This window comes from Eleutherodactylus coqui, chromosome 1 (genome assembly GCF_035609145.1).
Source record: "Eleutherodactylus coqui strain aEleCoq1 chromosome 1, aEleCoq1.hap1, whole genome shotgun sequence".
Taxonomy (NCBI): domain Eukaryota; kingdom Metazoa; phylum Chordata; class Amphibia; order Anura; family Eleutherodactylidae; genus Eleutherodactylus; species Eleutherodactylus coqui.
In genome coordinates, this window is record NC_089837.1 from 12,169,752 (window position 1) to 12,193,083 (window position 23,332).

Here is a 23,332-nt window from a genome sequence, read left to right on the forward strand (position 1 = left end):
GATGCCTTTGTACCATACAACTATTGGGTGTCAAAGATGGACACGTGGCATGAACCAGCACTGTACGCCTTGGAGGTGCTGGCCTGCCCTGCCGCTAGCATATTATTAGAGATGGTGTTTAGTGCTGCTTGGGGGATTATCACAGATAAGCGTACCCGCCTGTCAACTGACAGTACCGACGAGCTTACATTTAATAGGATGAACAAAGCCTGGATTTCCCCAGACTTCTCTTCTCCACTAGTGGAAAGCAGCTTAACATAAATTATCGCTAAGCTGGAACTGGAGAATCATGCACCCTGTATCACCCCAAAAAAGGGTAGAAGTACCTTGGTCTATCCTTCTCTGATCTTCCTACTCCTCCTCCTAAACCAGCATGTCAGTACACTGAGCAGCCAATTCTTCAGAGGGCCAAAAGGCCTTTGCAAAAACTATTTTTTTCAGAGGGCTGCCTCTAGGCTCTGCCAAAACAATTTTTTTCTGAGGGCTGCCTCCAGGTTCTCGCCCCCAATTTTGAAGAGGTTCACCACTAGAGTTCAGCTATCGTGCTGGTTCCAGCTTCATACGCCCACAGAGTCCACAAATGTATCCCAGCGCAGTGTCCAGCTATCTGACACTGAAACAGAATGAATTATCCTGGATTGGCCAGTCTAATTTCTTCATAGTACATGCTGTCTTTCCCTGGGGCACTGGAGCGTTCGGTTATGTATGAAGAGAGGTTGCGGGGCAGGTCAAAGCATCACATGTTAAAGGCCCCAAGGGGGACTTTAAAGTAAAGTTTAAAAAAGTCAATAAAGTTTTTTTAATTGTAAAAAAAAAAAAATTTAAAAAGTTATAAAAGTTTAAATCACCCCCCTTTTGCCAAATCTATTAATAAAAAATCTAAATAATAAAATAAAAATACATATTTGGTATCGCCCCGTCTGTAAAAGTCTGATCTATTAAAGTAGTGCATTATTTTTCCCGCACGGTGAACGTCGTCCGGAAAAAAAAATAAACAACGCCAGAAATGCACTTTTTTAGTTACCCTGTCTCCCAGAAAAAAACGCAATAAAAAGCGATCAAAAAGTCGTATATATTCCAAATTGGTACTATCGGAAACTACAGGACATCCCGCAATAAATGAACCCTTGCTCAACTACGTCGACGGAAAAATAAAAAAGTTATTTCGCGCACAAAATGACCGCAAAAAATAACTGAAATTAAATTGAAAGTAATTGTACCTACCCATAGAATAAAGTTATTATGTCCCTTTTGTTGCAGTTTGTGCGCCGTAGAAACAAGACGCACTGAAAGATGACAAAATATTGTTTGTTTTTTTTCATTTTACCTCACTTAGAATTTTTAAAAAGTGTTTCAGTACATTATATGCTACTTTAAATAGCACCATTGAAAAATTTAACTAGTCTCGCAAAAAACAAGCCCTCATACAGCGACGTCGATGGATAAATAAAGGAGTTACGATTTTTTTGAAGGGGGGAGGAAAAAACGAAAATGGAAAAAGAAAAAGGGGCTGCGTCATCAAGGGGTTAAAAAGCCCCTTGGGGGGCAGACAGGGGCTGGGACAGGTGGTAGCTTGCCTGTCGGTGGGCTGCCACCTGAATCCCATTATGCAAGTACAAGCTCTATGTTAAAAAAATATATTTCGGGGGGGGGGTAGCTTGAAGAGGCACCGAGACCGCCGCAATTCACTAGCTTCGCTCTGTAAAAAGCACTTCACCCTAATTAAAGCAATCGTCGGAGGAACCTAAGCTCATAAAAAGCTCTGGAAACATTCCTGGACTGAAGCGATGTCCAGAAGAACTTCCAAAGTGGCTCCAGCAGGACTGGAGTCCTTCTTTGCAGCGCGTGCCCCCCCTCCCCCCCCCCCCTCTGTAATGGCCGCGGAAGAGATCCTGTCACACACACTCCCAGAGACAGCGCAAGGTGCCTGCAGCTGGACTGTACTGGAGGGAGAAGGTAGCAGAGCTGGAGAAGCAGAGAAAGTCAGCGGCAGCGCTCAGCAGGACACATCTCCAGTGAGGCACATGAAAGAAAGGTCGGTACAGAATGGGGATATCAGTCAGGGAACCCCTGTAGCTAAAATGGCACCGACCACGTTTTTACATAAGAATAGATCTCCCACCAGCAGCCCTGAAAAGCAGAGACAAAAGATGTCTCTAGAGAGGGGAGGTGAAATAGAACCTGAACAGATAAATGAAAAAGGCGGAGAAGGAGGTTTAAACAACTTGGCAGCTTCTGACAGGCCAGTTATTGAACTTTATATAAAAGAAGCAATGAGATACCATAAAGGCTGACATTCTGATTTTGACTTCCAAAGTCAACTCCTCTGTCCTAGATATTAACAACAAGATTGAAAAAAGTGAGAAGAAAATGGAAGAAATAGTCAGCTCACATAACTCATTAATTGACGCACACTACGAACTAGAGGAAAAGGTCACCAAACTACAACTCAAACAAACAGATCTTGAAGACAAGAACAGACGTAACAACATCAAAATAAGAGGAATACCCGAAAAAATATCCAACGCAGAAATCTCAAACTACATTATGTGCTTCATGCAAACGCTTCTCCCAGACACCCCAGATCAAGACCTAAAAATCGACAGGGCACACAGGCTACCGCGTCTGAAGTTCCTTAAAGATGACGTCCCCAGAGACGTTATCACAAGAATCCATTATTACCGAACCAAAGAGGCCCTTATGTTCTCTACCAGAAAACTGCAACCCCTTCCGAGCCCATGTACTAACCTACGTATTTTTGCTGAACTGTCTCAAGCTACTTTGGAAGCTAGAAGAAATTTCGTAGCAATCACAGCTTCCCTAAGAAAAACAAATATCCCCTACAGGTGGGGATTTCCAAGTAAAATCATAGTTTTCAAAGACGGCGCAAAACACATACTTCAAGAACCCAAAGCTGCAACAAGCGTCCTGGAAACCTGGGGAATAACCCCTCAAGATATATCCCCCCAACAAGCAAAATCTGAAGCAAGAAAACACCAACAACATGCGAACTGTGAATCCTCCATCCCGGACTGACCTATGCAAGTTTTCCTCTGCGGAACTTCTAATACTACTTCATGAAGTGCCTGCCCGGCATAGCTGGACTTCTACCCCCCACCTGATTATGCAAGTTTTATCTTGCCTTATCTCTCTCGATGTTTTTTTCCTCCAAAAACTGAGTTACAAGTCTGACACCATTCTGCGTGACAGATTAACAAATAAGGAGGGCATTGTTTGGTTTTTCTGTTGTTTCGTTTTCATAGGCATCCGCACATATCAAGCTCCCTCAAGTCCACAGTTCCTTCTCCATCCGCCATCTTTATGTTGGTGAAGTTTCTATCACTCAAAGCTAATGGCTTGAACTAGCCATTCAAAAGACGGTCTGCATGGAAAGAGGTGACTTCACAGAATGCCGATGTCGTATGTATGCAAGAGACTCATGTACTAGAATCAGACAGTATCAGAATGTCTCACAAATCTTATCCACAAATTGTATTTGCTTGCGCACAAAAAAAAACGGCAGGTGTACTGATAACAATTAGAGATAAAATCGCATTCACAATTGATATACAAATATGTGACCCAAGAGGGTGTTTTATAATCTTAGTTGGTACCCTAAAAAAAAACAAAAAAACGAAAAATAACAATAGTTAACATGCATGTGCCAAACACTAAACAAATAAACTTTCTAAACAAATTAATAAAAAAAATAAACCAGGTAGCACAAGGCCCAGTATTGCTAAACAGCGACTTTAACCTAGTCCCAGAGAGAAAACTTGACACCACAAACCCAAGAATCAAAAGGAACTCCACCCTGGGAGATGGGCTACACAGAAACGCTCTATACGACTCTTTTCAGTGTATCAATGCCTCCGCAAAGGAATATACACATTATTCATCGAGGCATAGAACTTTCTCACGCATTGATGTATGTCTGACAGAAAAAAAACTTCTTTCCTCAATCACAAAAGTGGAGATCGGCACTGCCACCTGGTCCGACCACGCTCCAATAATTACTACACTAAACCTAGGAGGCCTTGACCAAACGAATAAGACATGGAGGAACAATACCTATTTAATGAGCCTACCAAAATATAAAGAAGAAATACATAATGCTTTACAGGAATATTTCAAATTCAATGATACCCCTCAGGTGGACCCAACAGTTCTATGGAATGCTCACAAAGCATATATGAGAGGTATTTTGATAAAATTGGGCTCTAGATACAAAAAAGATAGAACAAAAAAAAAAATAGACTCTATCCTCACCCAGATACGGGGTAAAGAAACAGAACTTAAACAATCACCAGCTAAATACACACACAACGAACTACACAAATTAAGATTAGATCTCTGCAAAATTCTGCTTGGCGACTTTGACAAAGAAATAAACGCCCAACGAGCAAATATTTACTCATCAATTAACAAACCCTCTAAATGGATGGCCAACCTATTAAAAAAGAAAACAATAAAAGCAAACATACCCCACCTTTGGAACCATCAGGACAAAACCCAAAAACTAACGCACCCAAAACAAAGAGCAGACAATTTTTGTTCCAACTACAGCAACTTATACAATCTAAAAAATGATCCCCAACTAACGCAACCAGATAGCGAAACTATCCAGACATTTCTCAAATCTGTCAACTTACCCACCTTAAAGTCATCACAAGCTGATCTTATTGACGCACCTCTGTCCACCTCGGAAATAGCAGATACAATATCTTCCTTAAAAAATCAAAAAGCCCCAGGCCCAGACGAGTACTCGGCGGAATACTATAAATCCTTTATAAGAACATTACTAACCCACATGACTAACATGTTCAACCATTCCATGCAAAGAGGCAATTTTCCTAAGGAGATGCTTCAAACAACAATCGTAGTGTTACCTAAACCTGGGAAGGAGCCAAATACACCAGCAGACTTTAGACCCATATCTCTACTCAATACTGATATTAAGATCTATGCCAAAACTCTCGCTCGTAGGCTATTAGAAATCCTTCCAAACATAATCCACTCAGATCAAATGGGGTTTGTAAAGGGAAGGCAAGCATCAGATGGCACACAAAAAATCTTGAATTTACTACGTTCAATAGAATCAACTAAGATACCATCAACAATATTAGCCTTAGACGCCGAAAAGGCATTTGATAGGGTCCATTGGGGCTATGTCTTTGAGACACTAAAAAAATTCTGTTTTGGTGAAACTATGATTCGCGCCATCCAGGCTCTATACTCTTCTCCCACAGCCAAAGTATTGGTGGACGGCACCTTATCGAATCCCCTAATAATTACAAATGGTACAAGGCAGGGCTGTCCACTATCACCAATTTTATACGTCCTAGCAATAGAACCACTAGCCGCACTAATTCGTATATCCCCGATATCAAAGGAATCTCGGTGAATCATAGACAATACAAAATAGGACTCTTTGCTGACGACGTAATTCCTACTCTGTCTAATCCCTTGGAATCTTTAAGATCGGCCTGCAAAATATTAGATCACTTTAGCAAGGTGTCTCTATATAAATTGAATGTGGACAAATCACTTATTCTTGGTCTAAAGGTCTCCAAAAACTTGAAAAAAGCAATAGAAACAGAATTCCCCTTCAAATGGAAAGAAAAAAACATACCATACTTGGGAATAGCCTTAACTGCATCCATTAAAAATATAGAGCATGAAAACTATCCTAAATTACTCAACTCTACCCAAAGAGAGATCGATCATTTATCTAAACTAAACCTATCATGGTTTGGCAAGATCCTCTCCTATAAAATGAAAATCCTCCCACTGATACTCTATCACTTCAGAGTTCTCCCGATATTAATCTCCAACTCCACCATCAACAAATTCCAGAAACAATTAAACAACTTTATATGGAATGGTAGAAAGCCAAGGCTAGCATTGTCAATACTAGCACTACATTGGAAAAATGAGGGACAGGCATCCCAAACTTAAAAGCATACCATAATGCAATCATATTAAATCAAACCAGGCAACTGACCATTGTAAGACAGTGACGGACAAAGTGCTGGAGGGTGGAGACGTGCCACCGAGCGGCCTGGGCTTGGTGGAGGAAGCCAGCATTTCTGTGTCAGTAACGCTATGTTACTGACACGTTGTAGTGTTTGTAAGTGGCTCCAAGCCGCATAGTCCGGGCCGGCTTTCTGGGAGTGGTCAAAGTGAAGGGTGGGATGGCCACTCCCACGTACCAGGTGGGGCTGGTACCAGGCCTTATAAAGCCTGGGCCTGCAGGTTAATGAGAGAGCGTCTGGCTGAGAGCCAGAGAGAGCATCTGGCTGAGAGCCAGGGAGAGCGCATCTGGCTGAGAGCCAGAGAGAGAGAGCGTCTGGCTGAGAGCCAGAGAGAGCGTCTGGCTGAGAGCCAGAGAGAGCATCTGGCTGAGAGCCAGGGAGAGCGCATCTGGCTGAGAGCCAGAGAGAGAGAGAGAGCGTCTGGCTGAGAGCCAGAGAGAGCATCTGGCTGAGAGCCAGGGAGAGTGCATCTGGCTGAGAGCCAGAGATAGAGCGTCTGGCTGAGAGCCAGAGAGAGGGCTCTGCAGAGGAAGGAGCCCGGCTAGCCCAGCGTGTGGGCTGAGAGAGCCAAAAAGCGAGGTTGACAGGGTGACGCCCCTAACCTCAACACCCAGGAGGGTGTGGTGAGACCTCCACAGGTCTGAGGACCGGACTGGCTGTGTGCAGCAAGCAAGAAGTATTCTGACAGTGAGTAGTCAGGAACAAGCATATGTATAGTGAGTGCTCAGATGAGCAGGTGTTTATTTCCGTTTTGGTTTTGTTTCTGCTGCAATAAACCCAGGCAAAGCCTGGACTAAAGAACATTGTTGCCCGGTGTCACTGTCTCTGGCCGCGGATGCCCACGCTGCTACTGCCCCTAAACGCTAATCCCTCACATATGGTGGAGGATGCGGGCAACGGTCTTAAAGAGACATACACCAGTTAATGGACATTCTGCTGCAGCAACTGGAGAACCGTTGCTAAGGGCAACCGCCCAAAGAGAGATTGTCTGAGCGTGCTATAACCCCATATCCCGGGTGACGCTGCAACAGCGCAGCAACGAGATACAGCCAAGATGGAAGAACTGATAAAGCAGCTGGTGTAAGTTAACATGCAGCAACAACAAGCATTTGCTCAGCAACAGGAGAACGTGGTGCTGCAACAGGAGTCCATGGCTCAGCAGCGGAAAGCACAAGAGGAGGCCATGGCTCAGCAGCGGAAAGCCCAGGAAGAGGCTATGCGGCTGCAGCAGGAGGAAAGGCAACGCCTAGTAAAGCAGTGGGCTACACTGACAGAGTCACTCAAGATTACAGGGAATGAGCCCCTTATATGGCAAACTGAAACGGATCACACGGCTGTGTTGGGAGAACAAGCCCCTAAGTGTGAAAAGTTAAAAACACAGTTTGAGAAAGAAATTAGTCTTCAAGAGGTGGAGCAGCTGAAAAAAAAATGCAGCTCTCTTAAAGGAGAAGGAGCATTTTGAGAGGTTGGCTAAGGAGGAAGCTGATAGCCGAGTGTTGCTGCAACAGACGAATGTTCAGTATGAACAGCGCTTAAAAGAGATGAGAAGTAAGAAAGAAAAATTTAAGGAATATCTTTCATCAGCCCATGAAGAGATACAAGACCTCAGAGATGTAGTCAGAGATGAGGCTGAACGCAGAGTATGTCTGGAGGCACAAGCTGCGCAGTATGAACAGAACTGTAAGAAACTGCAAATGAAAACCCAAGAGTTGGAGATAACGTGTTGCAAGTTAGAAAGAGCTTCTGCAGATGCACGTAATCAAACTACAGGTTTGCAAAATCAGGTTGCAGAGTTGAAAATGCAGCTAGCAAAGAAAAATAGTGACTGGGAGCGCCAACTAAGTCAGCTCAAGGAAGAGCTGGAAATACAGAAAGCTGCGTGCAGTCAGACCAAAAAGCAAGCAGAGTTCTTGGAAGACTTACTGGGTCACAAGGAAAACCAGGAAGTGCTGCTTGAGAGACTGGTGTCCCAGCTACAGATGAGCTTGGATGAGGAAGCTGAAGTACATGGAACCCAAATCCTGGAGCTGGAACGGAGTCATGCTGTAGCTGTGGGGAAACTGTCCAAGCTGTTGAAGCAACTTGAAAAGGTGAAAGAAACATTGGAAAATGAGTGTCATGAGCTGTCCCAAAAGGTGAAGAGGTTGTTGGAAGACAAGTATGCATATGAATGCAAGAAAGACATAGTAGAGATGCAGCTTCAAGAGCTACAAATAAAGATAACAAAAGGTGACAGTGTGCAGACAGCATTGTCTGAGCAGGTGAGCAGGCTGCAGGAGAAGCTGGAAGCTCAGACTGAAGAGTCTCAGAAGTTACTGCAAGAACAGAAGCAGCAGAAGCTTGGTCTCAGTGCACACCTGAAGGCTATGCAAGATGAGAAAAATGTGCTCCTCAAGCAAGTAGGGGAGGATGCAAAAGCTAAGAGAAACCTATCAGAGCAGATTGCAACACTTCAGGCTGAGGTGGTGGACCTGGAAGATAGACTGGAGAAGAGTGCTTTGTGTCTGGATTCTGTGGAAGAGCAGAAAAGAGAAATACAAGGAGAATTAGAAACTACAAGGCAGCAGTGTGAAGAGAAGACAGCTGCTTGTGATAAGCTCGAGAAGGTTAAAGTACATCTTCAGCAAGAGATAGAAGATGCTTCTGTGAAGCTTGGTCTCCAAAGGGAGCTTGTGTCCAAACTAAGAAAGACACAGCAACTATGTGAACAGCAGCTTGCTGGGGAGAAGTCAGTGTTTCCTAAAGTTGCAAAAGAAAGGCGTAACAAGCTTGTGCACACTAAAATGCAAGACTGGATTAGCGCTAAGACAGATGCTAAGAAGAGAACCCGGATACGGGAAAAGCCCAAAGGTGTGTTCCAACGACGGGTAGCAGAAATGGAGATCCTGCTGGAGAATATTAAGAAAGAGACTGAAGCGCTAACCCTGAAGCGCCCCCTGAAAGTAGTGTCAGGCAAAGCAGAGCTTCAGCAGTTCTCAGAGAAGTTGCGCATGAAGATAAAATGCTGTAAATCAGACAGCCAGGCGGCTGAAAGAAGTGTTGTGAGACCAGACATGTCTAAAACCCAGTTCAGACAGAAAAGAAAAAAGGGGATTGTGTTAAAGAATCTGAAAAAGTTACAAGTAGTAAAGAGTGCCAATTTATGTGTACAAAAGGAGACTACTGAGGCTCAGAAGGTCTCACAAGTGGACGCAGAAGTCTTGAAAGAACTGCAGCAAAAGAATAGTGACGTACAAAAGCAAACCCCAAAAGTGAAGAAACTGTTTGTCCAAGTGGTAGAAGCCTATCACAGGGATGCTGGCTCCAAGGACCAGCTCATCAGTGAACTGAATACTACCAAGAAAAAGTCAGAGTCAGAGGTAAAGGAACTGGAAGAACACAGAGACAAGGTCCTTGCACTAGAAAGAGACCCCCGAGCCTGGAGCTTTGACCCTGGAGGGCCAAGAAGAAAAGACTTTGAGCGTGGGACCAAGGCCCAACACCCAGGCCTTGTCAATGACGCTTTTCAGGACAGCTAAGTGTCCGAACCCACGGGCTCGAACAGAGGGGGAGGGTATGTAAGACAGTGACGGACAAAGTGCTGGAGGGTGGATACGTGCCACCGAGTGGCCTGGGCTCGGTGGAGGAAGCCAGCATTTCTGTGTCAGTAACGCTATGTTACTGACACGTTGTAGTGTTTGTAAGTGGCTCCAAGCCGCATAGTCCGGGCCGGCTTTCCGGGAGTGGTCAAAGTGAAGGGTGGGATGGCCACTCCCACGTACCAGGTGGGGCTGGTACCAGGCCTTATAAAGCCTGGGCCTGCAGGTTAATGAGAGAGCGTCTGGCTGAGAGCCAGAGAGAGCATCTGGCTGAGAGCCAGGGAGAGCGCATCTGGCTGAGAGCCAGAGAGAGAGAGCGTCTGGCTGAGAGCCAGAGAGAGCATCTGGCTGAGAGCCAGGGAGAGCGCATCTGGCTGAGAGCCAGAGATAGAGCGTCTGGCTGAGAGCCAGAGAGAGGGCTCTGCAGAGGAAGGAGCCCGGCTAGCCCAGCGTGTGGGCTGAGAGAGCCAAAAGGCAAGGTTGACAGGGTGACGCCCCTAACCTCAACACCCAGGAGGGTGTGGTGAGACCTCCACAGGTCTGAGGACTGGACTGGCTGTGTGCAGCAAGCAGGAACTATTTTGACAGTGAGTAGTCAGGAACAAGCATATGTATAGTGAGTGCTCAGACGAGCAGGTGTTTTTTTCCATTTTGGTTTTGTTTCTGCTGCAATAAACCCAGGCAAAGCCTGGACTAAAGAACATTGTTGTCCGGTGTCACTGTCTCTGGCCGCGGATGCCCACGCTGCTACTGCCCCTAAACGCTAATCCCTCACATATGGTGGAGGATGCGGGCAACGGTCTTAAAGAGACATACACCAGTTAATGGACATTCTGCTGCAGCAACTGGAGAACCGTTGCTAAGGGCAACCGCCCAAAGAGAGATTGTCTGAGCGTGCTATAACCCCATATCCCGGGTGACGCTGCAACAGCGCAGCAACGAGATACAGCCAAGATGGAAGAACTGATAAAGCAGCTGGTGTAAGTTAACATGCAGCATGGACTAAAGAATGTTGTTGCCCGGTGTCACTGTCTCTGGCCATGGATGCCCACGCTGCTACTGCCCCTAAACGCTAATCCCTCACACCATTAATGACAATACTCTAAGCTAGCCCAATATAGAACAGAACTATTTGGGAGACATTCCGGGACAAGCACTATTATTCGCATTATCGATAGATAGTCTAACGTACCCCAAATCTACTAATCCTAATCTCATAAACACTCCTCCCACCCTATATGCCTCAATACATACCTGGAAAGAGCTAACAAAAAAAATGGGCTTGTCTGGAGAAACTTGCAAACCTCCTCTACCTATTGAGACATTGAACATGTTTATACCAAATCTCGATCTGCGTTCATGGAAATCAAACGGCGTGAAATGGTTAAGTGACCTCGTATCTAATAAAGAAATTAAAAAATTTGACAAAATACGACTTGAATACAACCTCTCTCAAAGTGAGATATTTAAATATCTCAGAATTAGCTCCTTTCTAAAAGAAACTCCCATTTATAAAGCAAAACTCTCCATTACGCTCATAAACAAAATTACTAAGCCCCCTTCCATGGGCAAATCTGAGACCGGGTCTTATTACGATATGCTAACCAACAACACGACACTGACTAAGAAAACATATATGTCCAGCTGGGATCTCGAACTTAAAGAAAATATATCTATAGACTCTTAGTCCAGATCATTCATTCTAATGTCAAAAGCTACTAAGGGGTTCAACATACTGGAAACACAAACAAAAATACACTTAAGATGGTATTACACCCCCTCATTATTATACAATAGATCGAACGTAGGAGATGGACTATGTTGGAGAGAATGCGGACAAAGAGGCCCGTTATCACATGTGTTTTTGTCTTATCCAAAACTTAAACTGTTCTGGGGAAACATTCTCAACCATGTACTAAGATGCCAAAACAATTCTACTACTAATAGGCTTCGAAAATCTCCCAAACCAGAAAAAATATCTTCTAGCTCATTCCCTAATGACTGCTAAATCTATAATAGCAAAACACTGGAAAAATTCTATTCCACCAGATGTAGAGGAATTTCAGAGTCGGATGAAAGAACAGTATACATTTGAGGAGTGGTTGGCATTCCGCAATAAACATTTTAAACGCTTTAAGGAGACTTAGGACTTGTGGAGAGAACCCTTTCAAAACAACACAAACAGATCACATGGTAAGCAAATCTTTCAGGGGTTCACCTATACTCTTGGTAATCAAACACCCTGCACTCTCGCTCTAAAAATCTTTCAGGTTCTAACGTGCAATCTTGGTAAAAAAAAAAAAATTTCTTCTTTTTAAAATGGATTGTTTTCATCATTAAAAATGTGGAATTACTAGTCTATTAGTGTTTGTGGCTAATGCAATGCTGTGACGGAGGTGGCATGGGATGAGAAATAGACGTGAGGGTGGTGTGGCTATCAAACAACCATGTGGCATGAGGACAGCTGAACGCTGCCGTGGGAAAAATTTCAGCACGCCATGGATTACTGAGTAGGTGAAGGGGTGCGCCTTACCCTGTCTGGGATGGGGACAGCTGGATGCTGCGCTGGGAAAACTTTCAGTACGCTCATGCCTGCATTCTGTGGGGGATTGGACTGCAATACCAGCATGTAACACAGGAGAAGAGGCAGTGGTGTCAACCACAGGCGGTGATTGGCATTCGTTCCACCTAGTGTGGTGTTTTGCTAAGATGTGCCAGCGTGTGTGCCTTGCTGATTATGGTCTGTCTCAAGTGAATTGTTAGAGGGGTGACCACCAGGCTCTTGCCCCCAATTTGGCTTAATAGTGCAAACTGGGAGCCTCAGATGCAGCCATGCATGCTGCCCTGCTGTTTCTTATCCATTTCTGTAGTGTTTACAACACCTTCTCGTGTTTTCAGGTGAATCACACATCCTCCCCTATGCAGAGCATGGGTCGCCTTGAAAAATGCTCAAGTCTCCCATTGATTTCAATGGGATACATTGCTCGAAACGAGCTCTCGAACATTAAAAAAAAGTTTGGCTCGAGTAACGAGCACCCGAGCATTTTGGTGCTCACTCATCTCTATTAATTATTAGAAATAGTAAATATTATTAAAAGTTTTAAAAAAATCATTTTCCAATATTTGAAATATTAAAAACAAACAATTATATATTTTGTATTGCTTGTCTATAAAAGTCCAATCTATCAAACTAACACATTATTTATTCCGCATGGTGTATGTAGACAGGAAAAAAATGCACAATGCCAGAATTGCGCTTTTTTTGATCACCATGCTTCCAAGAAAAATGTAATAAAAATGATTTAAAGGAGATGTCCCGAGGCAGCAAGTGGGTCTATACACTTCTGTATGGCCATAATAATGCACTTTGTAATATACATTGTGCATTAATTATGAGCCATACAGAAGTTATAAAAAGTTTTTTACTTACCTGCTCCGTTGCTAGCGTCCTCGTTCCCATGGAGCCGACTAATTTTTGGCCTCCGATGGCCAAATTAGCCGCGCTTGCGCAGTCCGGGTCTTCTGCTTTCTTCTATGGAGCCTTTCGTGCAGGATGCCGGCTCCGTGTAGCTCCGCCCCGTCACGTGCCGATTCCAGCCAATCAGGAGGCTGGAATCGGCAGTGGACCGCACAGAAGAGCTGCGGTCCACGGAGGCAGAGGATCCCGGCGGCCATCTTCAGCGGTAAGTATTGAAGTCACCGGACCGCCGGGATTCAGGTAAGCGCTGTGCGGGTGGTTTTTTTAACCCCTGCATCGGGGTTGTCTCGCGCCGAACGGGGGGGGGGGTTTAAAAAAAAAAAAACCCGTTTCGGCGCGGGACATCTCCTTTAAAAGTCTTATGTATTCCAGGATGATACAAATAGAAAATACAGGATGTCCGGGTAACAATGAGCCATCATATGTAGATGGAAAAATAAAAAAGTTATAGTGGGGAGAGGAGGAACAGGTTCCAAAGCAGCAGGCGGCCAGAAAGTGCAACCGCCGGTGAGAGAGAGGTCTCGGGGGTGACGTCATCGGCTGCCCAACCAGGCTGAAGAGGAGCTGCAAGAAGACTGCTGCTCACCAGGACTGATAATTATATCCCGTGTGTGAATGTGGTTGTACGTGAGTGGGAATAAGAGAGGGGGTGTAAGTAAGGCAAATAAAAAAAAAAGAAAAAGAACGGAAGTATATGAGTGGTGGCAAATCGTCAGAGACATGTGAGAAGTGTGATCTAGTTGATTTTAAATACTTCTGTAAATAAATTGTAGATTCCTGACTAGATTGTTCTCCATGCTTGATAATGCCGTCCAGTGTGCTACTTTTGCAATGTATGCAGTACTTGATCAGCCGATCGAAGGTGCATACTCTTGCACAAGTTGTCGGGATGTTGCACATTTGGAAGTCCAAATCGCACAAAAATTGCAAAGTGCCAACCTGCGATGTGTTTTTAACATTAGTAAGTACCATTGACAATCGCGTGAAAAGACACGCAAGAAAAATGCAAGAGTGCAGGAACCCTAAAGTGGGTGAGTATAAAGTGAGAATTTCTGAAGCAAACTTTGATATAGTAGGAATAACAGAAACATGGCTTGATGATAAGTGCAATTGGGTGGTGAAATTACACGGTAACAATCTCTTCAGAAGAGACCGTGGGAACCAGAAAGAGGGAGGGGTATGCCTCCATGTTAAACCCTACTTAATGCTGAGGTTAGGATGGTAAGAGGACTGTGATCATAACAATAGGGCAACCTCTATGTCTAGAGGAAAGAAGGTTTCATCACCAACACAGAGGGGAGTTCTATACTGTAGGAGCAGTGAGACTGTGGAACTCTCTTCCCGATGATGTGGTGATGGCAAAATCCATAGAGGAGTTTAAGAGGGACTAGATGCCTGACCGCAGCTGCGAGAGAGAATCACAATAATTCTCTGCTCGTGGACACGGGGCTTGCACTTTCCATAGCAATGCTATGAAAAAGCTTCAGACAATATGATTCGCCGGCAATTTACCGCCGGCGAAATCACGCCCGTGGACAGGGGGCCTAAATCTCTTCCCGTAAAATAAAATCACAGAGGTGAGAAAAAATGCTCAAAAACATAACTCACAGAAAAAGAGGCCAGATACAGGATATATACTACAGGAAAGGCTCGATCGCCATTTAACCTGGTAGCAGGCAGCAAGCCAGATTGCAACTGAACATTTTTGCTCTTCTATATAGCAGACTGATCGCGCAGTCACTCAACTCAACCCAGGGTGGGGAGGGATGACTGCAACAGATCCAGCCTGCACAATATGACCAGGACAATCGCCATCGATATGTGCGCCACACATACAGGAATACAACTCGCACTGACTAAGCGGTGGATTGCCCTGCATTAAAAAGTGTGCCACACAGGCATGCCAGCCTGGGCTCCTCCAGCATCTATAGCAAACCACATGCATAAAAAACACACACTGATAAATGCGAGTGTTAGTATTTTGGGCCTAAAACACATTTGCACACTTTTTAATGCAGGGCAATCCACCACTTAGTCAGTGTGGGTTGTATGCCTGTATGTATGGCGCACATATCTAAGGTAGTCATCCTGGTATCAGTTCATATTGTGCAGGCTGGATCTGTTGGCAGTCCCCCCCCCCCCCCCTCCCCATATTTGAGTTGAGTGGCTGCTTGATCAGTCTGCACATAAACATTTTTGCTCCTCTATACTGCAATCTGGCTTTCTGTATGCTACCAGGTCAAATGGTGATCGAGCCTTTCCTGTAGTACACAATGGTTATTATTAGCCTCCCATGTTTTAAGGTTTTATGTCCTTTTTTACGGAATGATGAGATGCTTTTCTGACACCTTTTATTTCCTAGTAACGTTCTTTGTATTAACCCCTTGAGTGGCGGGTTTCTTACCCCCCTGTCTGACCCACCAGTGCAGGTTTTTTAAATGGACCAATCATTTAATTTCAACTATATTCCCAGTTGCGTTCCAAGAGCCTTATCTTTTTGATTTTTCCATTGACACAGCCAAATGAGGGCTTGTTTTTTGCGGGACAAGTTGTACTTTTTGATGGCATCATTTTTGGGTATATATAATGTATTGTTATATACATACATAACTTTTGTAAAAAATAAAATGGTAAGGAAATTGGGAAAATAAGAAGTTCTGCCATTTGTTTTTTGGATTTCATTGTTACGGCGATCAGCGTGCAGAATAAATAGTGTGATAACATTATTTTCTGAGTCAGCACGATTCCGGCGATACCAAGTTTATACAGTTTTTTATGTTTTGCTATTTTTGTACATTTAAAACATTTTTTTTTTTCTTAAGGCCACCTGCAGACGACCGGGTCGGATCCGGCTGCGAGAATTCTCACAGCGAGACCTGACCGGAGCGCCTGCAGAGAGCAGCGCAGCACTCACCCGCTTCCGCAGCTTCAGCTCTTTCATGTGGCGGCTGCCGGGCATGTGCTGAGCGGAGCCGGCGGCAGGGGAGTGATGTTTCTGTTTGGGGCTCTGCGAGCCCTGCACAGAATTGGAGAATGCCACGGTTTGTTTTCTGTGCGTTATTTCGTAGTGAAATTACATGGTAACAATCTCTTCAGTAGAGACCGTGGGAACCAGAAAGGGGGAGGGGTATGCCTGCATGTTAAACTCTACCTAAAGAGGTTGTCCCGCGCCGAAACGTTTTTTTTTTTTTTTTTGCATAGGCCTCCCGTTCAGCGCAGGACAAACCCAAGGGATGTGTTGAAATAAAAAAAAAAACGTTTTACTTACCCGAATCCCCTCTCTGCAACTTCTTCCTTCCTTTCCTCCAAGATGGCCACCGGGATCTTCACCCACGATGCACTGTGGGTCTTCTCCCATGGTGCACCGTGGGCTTTGTGCGGTCCATTGCCGATTCCAGCCTCCTGATTGGCTGGAATCGGCACACGTGATGGGGCGGAGCTACGCGATAGCGCACAGAAGGGGGCGGAGCCAGAACACCGCTCGTGCCCGGACCGACCAGAAGGGAGAAGACCCTTCTGTGCAAGCGCGACTAATCGGGCGATTAGACTCTGAAATTAGACGGAGCCATGGAGACGAGGACGCCAGCATCGGAACAGGTAAGTGAATAACTTCTGTATGGCTCATATTTAATGCACGATGTACATTACAAAGTGCATTAATATGGCCATACAGAAGTGCTTAACCCCACTTGCTTTCGCGAGACAACCCCTTTAATGCTGAGGCTAGGATGGTAAGAGGACTGTGATGATAACAATAGGGCAACCTCTATGTCTAGAGGAAAGAAAGTTTCATCACCAACACAGAGGGGAGTTCTTTACTGTAGGAGCAGTGAGACTGTGGAACTCTCTTCCTGAGGACGTGGTGATGGCAAAATCCATTCCAAGAGCCGTAGTAATGTTATTTTTGCATTGCCAGAGCTCTAGAAGGGCTTGTTGTTTGTGGGATGAACTTGAATCTTCATTAACCTATTTTTTAGGAAAATGTAAAATTTTGATCGCTTTTAATTCCATTTTTTTCTTTGGGCAAGATTAACAAAATATTTTGGCATGTTTTTTATTTTTCCCTGCATTCTCTGAGCAGTAGAAATAATATATAAAAGTAATTCTACAGGCCGGTACGATTAGGCCAATACCAAATTGTAATAGTTTTTCTTTTTTTTTTTTGCTATTTTTTCACAGTTTAAAAAATAAATAAACTATAATCTATTTATCGCTGCATTCAAAGACCCCTAGCATTTACATTTTTTATCACCGGAGCTGTGTAAGGGTTTTTAGTTGTACTTTTTATTAGAACCATTTATTGATCTGTGCAGAATTTGGTCACTTTCTATTCCGTTTTTTGTATGGTGAGATAGGCCAAATTAGCTCTCTTTGCCAATTTTTTTTCATGCCCTGCACATTAACCTCTTCCCGCTCCAGGACGTACATTTATGTCCTGCAGCGTCGGGGCATGTATGAAGAGAGATCGCAGCACGACCTCTCTTCATACAGCGCGAGCATCAGCTGTTTATTACAGTCGATACCAGCGGGCAATAGCTGCTATCGTACAGCATTACGTCATACGGCAGGAGCGATCAAAGAAAAAAAAGTAAAAATAAGATCAATAAGGCTTTATTAATTGTAAAACTCTCCTTTTGCCATATCTATAATAAAAAAAAATCTATATCATAAAAGAAAAATACATATTTGGTATTGACACGTCATTAAAAGTCCGATCTTTTAAAGTAGTGCATTATTTACCCCACATGGTGAACGTAGTCCGAAAAAAAAAAAATGACGCCAGAAATCCAATTTTTTTAGTCACCCTGTCTCCCAGAAAAAAATGCAATAAAAAGCAATCAAAAAGTCGTATGCATTCCATAAACTACAGGACATCTCGCAAAAAATTAGCCCTTGCACATCTACATCGACGAAAAGAAAATAAAGAGATTGTGCACAGAAGATGCAGCAGATGTGAGAGATCTCCAGTATTATCTGCACTGATTGGACAGGATAAGGGAGCACAGTGCAGCCACAGTACATATGGCTGTAGAGTTCTCCCCATGATCAAGCAGCACACTACCAGATCATTAAAGGGGTTGTCCCGCGCCGAACCGTTTTTTTTTTTTTTTCAATAGCCCCCCCGTTCGGCGCGAGACAAACCCGATGCAGGGCTTTAAAAAAAAAAACGGATAGTACTTACCCGAATCCCCGCGCTCCGGAGACATATTACTTACCTTGCAAAGATGGCCGCCGGGATCTTCTCCCATGGTGCACCGTGGGCTCTGTGCGTTCCATTGCCGATTCCAGCCTCCTGATTGGCTGGAATCGGCACACGTGACGGGACGAGGCTACGAGGAGCAGCTCTCCAGCACGAGCGGCCCCATTCAGAAGGGAGAAGACCGGACTGCGCAAGCACGTCTAATCGGGAGATTAGACGCTGAAATTAGATGGCACCATGGAGACGGGGACGCTAGCAACGGAGCAGGTAAGTGAATAACTTCTGTATGGCTCATAATTAATGCACGATGTACATTACAAAGTGCATTAATATGGCCATACAGAAGTGTATAACCCCACTTGCTTTCGCGGGACAACCCCTTTAAGGCAGCGGTCAAGGGTCTCTGGATCTACCAGACCCCCTGCTACTGGACAATAAGGCACAGATGATTCTCAGTAAGATTTTATTCTGTTAAAAACTGCATCTCATAGTCAGAAAAATATTTTATTCACTTTCCTTCTTCTCTTGTTTATTGCCTTTCTTTCCCCTCTTATTCCATATCTCACTGCACCGTGATGTCCTGTATCACCCGGCTAAGCTGAGGCTGGAGATTGGGTTGGGATGTCTCTTACCTCTTAGTGTGAAGATTCGGTGTTCGGGAGTCTCAGGATGCAGCAGCTGCAGTTCTGTTCTTGCTCCCAGGGCTGACACGGAGCGGAGGCCTTTTTATTCTCTCTTCACACACAGAGGGATATTTTTGTAGACCTGGATGAGATGCTTCTTTCTGGAGATCGGAGCTCTGATGTATCTTTAGTTACTTGTGTTTATTGATAATATTAATTCCCTTTGGTTTTTCTTTAGCACAGCTGGAACTTTATGTGAATGATAACTTATTCTGTCTGTAAGGACAGGCTGCTGAAGTTCAGGGACCTCCTTGATAGTCGCAGAGATTGAGGTGCATGACACATCAGATGTCCATAGTGTATGGTACCAAGACAATATAGTAATATATCTAACTGAAAAGAAAGCCTGTGTCTTTTCGGTATCTCGTAAGTAAAACAAACATATTGCAAGGTAAAGCCAAAACACAGTACGAAAAATACATTACAGAATGACCTGGTGTAAGTCAAATATGTTTGGGTGGCTATTTGCAGCCACTAGAGATGAGCGAGCACCAAAATGCTCGGGTGCTCGTTACTCGGGACGAACTTTTCGCGATGCTCGAGGGTTCCTTTTGAGTAACGAACCCCATTGAAGTCAATGGGCGACCCGAGCATTTTTGTATATCGCCGATGCTCGCTAAGGTTTTCATTTGTGAAAATCTGGGCAATTCAAGAAAGTGATGGGAACGGCACAGAAACGGATAGGGCAGGCTAGGGGCTACATGTTGGGCTGCATCTCAAGTTCCCAGGTCCCACTATTAAGCTACAATAGCAGCAAGAGTCCCCCCCCCCCCCGTCCCACTGTCAGCATAAAGATCGTTCTCCTCTGCCATAGCTGTAACAGCTGTGGCAGAGAAGAACGATGTTAGCCCATTGAATTCAATGGAGCCAGCAATACAGCAGGTTCCACTGAAAGCAATGGGCTGCCAGCGATCGCAGGATGAATTGTCGGGAAGGGGTTAAATATATAAGCCCTTCCCTGCAATTCATCCAGAAATGTGTTACAATAAAAATATATGAGTAATGATTTTTATTCTTTGCTTCGCTGTATATACCGGCGTATAAGGCGACGGGGCGTATAAGACGACCCCCCAACTGTCACCTTATACGCCGGGAATACAGCGAAGCAAAGAATAAAAATCATTACTCATCATTGTCATTGGCTGTGATTGGCTGAAGGCACGTGTGTTTTCTGGAGGCGGGGATTTCAAGCCCTGCGTCCAGAAAGCAATGCTCTGCCGTGGACCAGGAGAGAGCGACAGCCTGCAGCAGCACCTCAAAATGCCAGGAGAAGTGAGTAATGATTTTTATTCTTTGCTCCGCTGTATTCCCGGCGTATAAGGTGACAGTTGGAGGGGTCGTCTTATACGCCCCATCGCCTTATACGCCGGTATATACGGTATATATTTTTATTGTAACACATTTGTGGATGAATTGCAGGGAAGGGCTTATATATTTAAGCCTTTCCCGACAATTCATCCCGCGATCGCCGGCAGCCCATTGCTTTCAGTGGAACCTGCTGTATTGCCGGCTCCATTGAATTCAATGGGCAAACATCGTTCTTCTCTGCCACAGCTGTTACAGCTGTGGCAGAGAAGAATGATTTGTCTTCTATATGTTCTCAATGGGGTCGGCGCTGCTGCCGCCGGCCCCATTGAACGCATATGGAGAAGAGAACAGGAATCGCAGATCGCACATTTCTATGGCCTAAGAAGGACCGTTGGGGTTCTTGAAGCCTAAAATAACTCCTAACGCTCTCCCTATAGCAGCAGCACCAGCAGCAGCACTTTCCCTGATTTATGTCAGAAGGCATCTGTGGCGAGCCTCGGGAGGGCAGATTTTAATACTCGGGTGACACCTAATCTCGCCAGCCACTCACTGCAGGGGGGTGGTATAGGGCTTGAACGTCGCAGGGGGAAGTTGTAATGCCTTCCCTGTCTTTCTATTGGCCAGAAAAGCGCGCAAATTTCTCAGGGAAGAAAATGAAAGTAACTCGAACATCGCGTGGTACTCGTCTCGAGTAACGAGCATCTCGAACACCCTAATACTCGAACGAGTATCAAGCTTGGACGAGTATGCTCGCTCATCTCTAGCAGCCACCATTTTGTAATGTTGCAGCCATGCATGCTTGCTTATTGAATTTTGTAGTCTATACAACTTGTTTTTGTAGATTTACTGAGACCTTCTAGGCATACTGCCACCATGGTCTGGGAATTAGTCTTATTACTCTGTTCTACATGTATTTTGGAGTTGGCAGCTCCAGACTGTGTGTGTCAGGAGTCAAGCCCAGGAGCTCCAGTGCTCCAGGCGGCGTCTCTACCTGCTGAGCTATCCAGCCCTTTAGATAGCTCCCCTGCATAACCTTGTACTTGTTTCCTGCTCCTGATCCAGTTTCCTATTTGGCTCCACCTTGCTCTCCCAGATTAGATGCCCTATAAAAGCCTGCCCCTTCCATTTTCTCTTTGCGTGATTATTGTGCTCCAAGCCTGTAGTCAAGCTCCACCATTTGCCTGCTTCTCTGAACTGCAACTGATATTACCCTTGAACTGACCTGTAGCATCCCCTGTCCACGGTCTGCCAGCATTAGTTACAATACTAAGACTCCGAACCCAGTCACAACCATTACAGTGTGTTTCAGATTGATGACCCATCAGCTCTGAACTTCACAGAGCGCATGCGCTGTATATATAACACTAGATCATGTAAAATATTTTATACTGTGTATAAAAAGTCCCAATCGAGACATAAGCTCTGTGCCTGTTACTACTAGGGAACACCAGTCGCAGTGTTGGGATTTTCTCAGGGATTTTCTCTGTCTTCTCTAGTGCTTCCCCAACTGATGTCCGGACGAATGATATTCTCAAGGCTCCTTGGTGACGTAGGAATTTAACCTTTTGTTAATCTGATAAAAAAGTATATACAATATCACTGTATGAATTTCTGAGTTAACAGATTGCTATTAATAAAATTGTGTTGCACTCAACTCTTTCTTTAAAAACGTATCTGAACCTTATTCACTGAAAGCTTTCTAACACACCTGTTTACAATGAAATCATTGAGGCATACAGATAAGGAGACCATAAACATACGGGTGAGCAAACCCCAAGATTCAGAGAAGAGTAAACCAAATTACTTAAAGGGGTTGTCCCGCGCCGAAACGGGTTTTTTTTTTTTTTCAATAGCCCCCCCGTTCGGCGCGAGACAAACCCGATGCAGGGGTTAAAAAAGAAAACCGGACAGTGCTTACCTGAATCCCCGCGCTCCGGTGACTTCTTACTTACCTGGTGAAGATGGCCGCCGGGATCTTCACCCTCGGTGGACCGCTGGGCTTCTGTGCGGTCCATTGCCGATTCCAGCCTCCTGATTGGCTGGAATCGGCACGTGACGGGGCGGAGCTACAAGGAGCCGCTCTCCGGCACGAGTGGCCCCATTCAGAAAAGAAGACCGGACTGCGCAAGCGCGTCTAATCCGGCGATTAGACACTGAAAATTAGACGGCACCATGGAGACGAGGACGCTAGCAACGGAACAGGTAAGTGAATAACTTCTGTATGGCTCATAATTAATGCACAATGTACATTACAAAGTGCATTAATATGGCCATACAGAAGTGTATACCCCCACTTTTTTTCGCGGGACAACCCCTTTAATGACTAGATGTCTAAATGACTTGCCAGCTTGACTTAGATGACAGAACGGAGTAGTAAACCAAATAACCTCACATGATTGAACAACTAATGATGATCACAGCATTAGTGCTACCCAGACATAATATGGTAACTTTAGGTCAGGAATATATGATATCGACACCCACATCCAACCCAAAGAAACATAAAACAGACTTACTGGAAACATCCAAAAGAGAGTGGGCACACATAAGCCGAGCCAGACAATGCATGTTGTAAGTAGGGAGGGGATGCAGTAGAGCCATACAGCATAATATTTGTCTGGAACCCCCTGTTGCATATCAGATTGACCCTTAGAAGGCCGGGGTGTGCTCAAGATATCGCTGCTTCCATCTCTATTGTTTTTTCCCATGTTGCATTGAGAATGGCTTATGGATTCTGGTTTTAGTAGTACGATGGAGCCCGCCCCCCTTGGGCAGCCCTTAGATAGCCGTGATCTTATGTCACCACTGAGGGACAGTCGTTATCAGGGACTAGCTTTATGCGTGGGTAGCGACTGAGAACGCTGGTGAGGTGCAAAGAGAGCGCTACTGGGGTGCCAGCAAGCTCAGTAATTGGGTTAGTTCATTAGAACTCTGTGATCAGAGATCCGTAAAAAAATCAGGCTTGGCCTGTGGGAGCGGGATAAGCAGTTTGTAGAGGTTCCTGGGCTGCTCTCTCCAAGAGGCCGGTCCAGCAGTTTTGTGCGTCGATA